The 5,123-nt window shown below is 46.5% G+C and overlaps 2 non-coding genes across 2 annotated transcripts; both read left to right on the top strand.

Moving 5' to 3' along the window:
* On the top strand, positions 1 to 72 carry TRNAA-CGC (transfer RNA alanine (anticodon CGC)). The gene has a single exon. It is a non-coding gene; the product is annotated as a tRNA-Ala (tRNA).
* A 4,841-nt stretch (positions 73 to 4,913) lies between these two features.
* TRNAA-CGC (transfer RNA alanine (anticodon CGC)) lies at positions 4,914 to 4,985 on the top strand. Its single transcript has one exon. It is a non-coding gene; the product is annotated as a tRNA-Ala (tRNA).
* The last annotated feature ends 138 nt before the right edge of the window (positions 4,986 to 5,123 follow it).

Below are 5,123 nucleotides of genomic sequence, written 5' to 3'. Positions count from 1 at the left end.
GGGGATGTAGCTCAGTGGTAGAGCGCATGCTTCGCATGTATGAGGTCCCGGGTTCAATCCCCGGCATCTCCATTTGCATAAACATCAGTGTGATTTTGTCCCGGTTATTTTGTATTTCACACTGCAACTCGGGCCATGATTATAGGATCATCGACATTCATATCTATTTGTCTGAGAAAACGCTGGTGCCCGTATGGCAAACCTGCCTATAATATATCACTGAGGTTTACGTCCCTGCCAGTGTCAACATCCTGTATGCCTTCACAATCACTACAAATAGAAATGCACAGAGAGAAACATCACACCACAGTTTTAACGGTGCAGAATCGTGAAAGTATTGGCATTGCCTTGCGTTTCTTTTCAGTCGATTGTTTTGGTTCCGAATGTATAGCTCCACCATTGTACCTTTGTAGCATATGATGCCTAGCTTTAAAAATAATTTGTTTTCACTGGATGTGGCCACAGATGTGCCTCTGTTGTCAACCTAAGTCGATCAGGTTCTGTAACTTGTTAGTTTTGAGCTGGAATATCCTACCAGCTCTGCTGCTGGGGCCTATCTCTGGCTTCTAAAAGCAAAAGTCTTGAACATATTGATATTTTTCATTAGTTGGTCAGGGGAATTGCATGGGGGGGCAGCCTTTCTGCATGTTTCTATGGACAACCAGACACAGGTGGCTCTAAAATGAAGTCTGCCATTTGGAAACTCCAATTCGACAGTTACCGTCAGTTCTGGGCGCTGTTAGTCCCAAGCAGCCAGCCAGCATCTGGTAGATTTCACAGTTCCTTGCTGGCAGTGGGGATGTAACTCAGTGGTAGAGCACATACTTGGGAAGTATGAGGCCACAGGTTCGATCCCAGGCATCTCCATGTGATATTTTTCCTCAATTGTGGGCTTTTTATCCTGTACATAGGAATTAGGATGATGTGTTCTTTTGCCATACTAAATCCTGTTCCTGAACGTCTTCTCTTTGGAGCCGATGATTGTGGACATGCACGGTGCACCATGCTTCAGTGTGATGTCTGCTTTTTTCATTGGAAGCCTGTTAGCCTGATCTCTTACCGGGATGACACAAGGCAGACTCGTTCAGACAGAGGGGCATTGGCTGAAAATAGTGTCTCCACCGGTCCCCCTGCTAGGCAGTGGTGTCATTCTGAGGTGCTGTGCACGCTCACCAACTATCACCCCCTCTGACCTTTCCCACCGCAGAACACCCTGAATGCATTCAGCGGGTTATGCTTCATTCTAGGGCTGCAATGGATCGCCTAGTGGCAAAACCAATGGAAGCACCATTGACCTTCCGCAGAATTCCACTGCTTGTCTGCCTAGAGAAGCGACATCTGCCGAGTGTGCTAGGGACACTCATGACGGCAGAGCTATAGAGTGGTGGGTCCACGTTGCTTTCCACTAGCCAGCAAATACAGAAGGACATCCGAAAGAGGTGTCAGTCTATCTAGCAACATATGTGGGCTTTCGGCTGGAGGAATTCCTGCGCGAAATGGTGCTATCTCATTTTTGGTGTTTGAAGACATACATATATATATATATATATATATATATTTATTTTTTCTCCATAACTACACTTCTCAAATCTGGGGCATCTATCCGAGATGGCTGTGTCACATTATGTGATGTCTCAGGCACCAACGTGATGAGATCGACCTGGCGCTTTAACTTTGTCATTGTAAGTAGTAAGATGTAATTTGGCAGTTGTCATGTTTTTTCATATGCACTACTGCAAACCCCTTTCCTTACTTAGCCCACTCCCTCCTGAAGCTTTTAGGTGTGATGAGGAAGCGTCCTCTCAGCGGGGATGTAGCTCAGTGGTAGAGCGCATGCTTTGCATGTATGAGGACCTGGGGCATTTCCACTTGTTTCTCTTTTTGACTGTCATATGATCTCTATCCACTAGATGGCCCTTTGAGCACAGTAATCCTCTGGTGGAAATCTTCCCCTGGAAGTCATCTCTTATGGAGAAGCAAAATGCACACTGCTTCAGTGTGACCATGAGGTTTTCCATTCTTGCTCCAGTTTTCCCTGCTCTTTTGCTAGTGCTTCACTCGGCAGAATGTTTTGACCAGAAGAGTTCTCCCTGAAAATTATGTCTGCGGGACAGACACACTGCATACCGAGGGGATGTAGCTCAGTGGTAGAGCACTTGCTTTGCATGGATGAGGCCCTGGGTCCAATCCCTGGCATCTCCAATTGTTTCCCTTTTTTTGACTGTCATATGGTCTCTGTCCACGAGATGGCTCTTTGAGCACGGTAATCCTCTGGTGGAATACTTCCCCTGGAAGTCATCTCTTATGGAGAAGCATAATGCACACTGCTTCAGCTGACCATGTGCTTTTCCAGTCTTGCTCCCGTTTTCCCTGGTCTTTTGCTAGTGCTTCAGTTGGCAGCATATTTTGACCGGAAGAATTCTCCCAGGAAAAGATGTCTGCAGGACAGGCCCACTGCACACCGAGGGGATGTAGCTCAGTGGTAGAGCGCATGCTTCGCATGTATGAGGTCCCGATCTCCATTTGCATAAACATCAGTGTGATTTTGTCCCGGTTATTTTGTATTTCACACTGCAACTCGGGCCATGATTATAGGATCATCGACATTCATATCTATTTGTCTGAGAAAACGCTGGTGCCCGTATGGCAAACCTGCCTATAATATATCACTGAGGTTTACGTCCCTGCCAGTGTCAACATCCTGTATGCCTTCACAATCACTACAAATAGAAATGCACAGAGAGAAACATCACACCACAGTTTTAACGGTGCAGAATCGTGAAAGTATTGGCATTGCCTTGCGTTTCTTTTCAGTCGATTGTTTTGGTTCCGAATGTATAGCTCTACCATTGTACCTTTGTAGCATATGATGCCTAGCTTTAAAAATAATTTGTTTTCACTGGATGTGGCCACAGATGTGCCTCTGTTGTCAACCTAAGTCGATCAGGTTCTGTAACTTGTTAGTTTTGAGCTGGAATATCCTACCAGCTCTGCTGCTGGGGCCTATCTCTGGCTTCTAAAAGCAAAAGTCTTGAACATATTGATATTTTTCATTAGTTGGTCAGGGGAATTGCATGGGGGGGCAGCCTTTCTGCATGTTTCTATGGACAACCAGACACAGGTGGCTCTAAAATGAAGTCTGCCATTTGGAAACTCCAATTCGACAGTTACCATCAGTTCTGGGCGCTGTTAGTCCCAAGCAGCCAGCCAGCATCTGGTAGATTTCACAGTTCCTTGCTGGCAGTGGGCATGTAACTCAGTGGTAGAGCACATACTTGGGAAGTATGAGGCCACAGGTTCGATCCCAGGCATCTCCATGTGATATTTTTCCTCAATTGTGGGCTTTTTATCCTGTACATAGGAATTAGGATGATGTGTTCTTTTGCCATACTAAATCCTGTTCCTGAACGTCTTCTCTTTGGAGCCGATGATTGTGGACATGCACGGTGCACCATGCTTCAGTGTGATGTCTGCTTTTTTCATTGGAAGCCTGTTAGCCTGATCTCTTACCGGGATGACACAAGGCAGACTCGTTCAGACAGAGGGGCATTGGCTGAAAATAGTGTCTCCACCGGTCCCCCTGCTAGGCAGTGGTGTCATTCTGAGGTGCTGTGCACGCTCACCAACTATCACCCCCTCTGACCTTTCCCACCGCAGAACACCCTGAATGCATTCAGCGGGTTATGCTTCATTCTAGGGCTGCAATGGATCGCCTAGTGGCAAAACCAATGGAAGCACCATTGACCTTCCGCAGAATTCCACTGCTTGTCTGCCTAGAGAAGCGACATCTGCCGAGTGTGCTAGGGACACTCATGACGGCAGAGCTATAGAGTGGTGGGTCCACGTTGCTTTCCACTAGCCAGCAAATACAGAAGGACATCCGAAAGAGGTGTCAGTCTATCTAGCAACATATGTGGGCTTTCGGCTGGAGGAATTCCTGCGCGAAATGGTGCTATCTCATTTTTGGTGTTTGAAGACATACATATATATATATATATATATATATTTATTTTTTCTCCATAACTACACTTCTCAAATCTGGGGCATCTATCCGAGATGGCTGTGTCACATTATGTGATGTCTCAGGCACCAACGTGATGAGATCGACCTGGCGCTTTAACTTTGTCATTGTAAGTAGTAAGATGTAATTTGGCAGTTGTCATGTTTTTTCATATGCACTACTGCAAACCCCTTTCCTTACTTAGCCCACTCCCTCCTGAAGCTTTTAGGTGTGATGAGGAAGCGTCCTCTCAGCGGGGATGTAGCTCAGTGGTAGAGCGCATGCTTTGCATGTATGAGGACCTGGGGCATTTCCACTTGTTTCTCTTTTTGACTGTCATATGATCTCTATCCACTAGATGGCCCTTTGAGCACAGTAATCCTCTGGTGGAAATCTTCCCCTGGAAGTCATCTCTTATGGAGAAGCAAAATGCACACTGCTTCAGTGTGACCATGAGGTTTTCCATTCTTGCTCCAGTTTTCCCTGCTCTTTTGCTAGTGCTTCACTCGGCAGAATGTTTTGACCAGAAGAGTTCTCCCTGAAAATTATGTCTGCGGGACAGACACACTGCATACCGAGGGGATGTAGCTCAGTGGTAGAGCACTTGCTTTGCATGGATGAGGCCCTGGGTCCAATCCCTGGCATCTCCAATTGTTTCCCTTTTTTTGACTGTCATATGGTCTCTGTCCACGAGATGGCTCTTTGAGCACGGTAATCCTCTGGTGGAATACTTCCCCTGGAAGTCATCTCTTATGGAGAAGCATAATGCACACTGCTTCAGCTGACCATGTGCTTTTCCAGTCTTGCTCCCGTTTTCCCTGGTCTTTTGCTAGTGCTTCAGTTGGCAGCATATTTTGACCGGAAGAATTCTCCCAGGAAAAGATGTCTGCAGGACAGGCCCACTGCACACCGAGGGGATGTAGCTCAGTGGTAGAGCGCATGCTTCGCATGTATGAGGTCCCGGGTTCAATCCCCGGCATCTCCATTTGCATAAACATCAGTGTGATTTTGTCCCGGTTATTTTGTATTTCACACTGCAACTCGGGCCATGATTATAGGATCATCGACATTCATATCTATTTGTCTGAGAAAACGCTGGTGCCCGTATGGCAAACCTGCCTAT

Source organism: Ambystoma mexicanum (assembly GCF_040938575.1).
Source record: "Ambystoma mexicanum isolate Mex_15411 chromosome 12 unlocalized genomic scaffold, UKY_AmexF1_1 Mex_chr12_unloc.1, whole genome shotgun sequence".
NCBI classification, from domain to species: domain Eukaryota; kingdom Metazoa; phylum Chordata; class Amphibia; order Caudata; family Ambystomatidae; genus Ambystoma; species Ambystoma mexicanum.
This window is presented reverse-complemented; position numbering and strand designations above follow the sequence as displayed.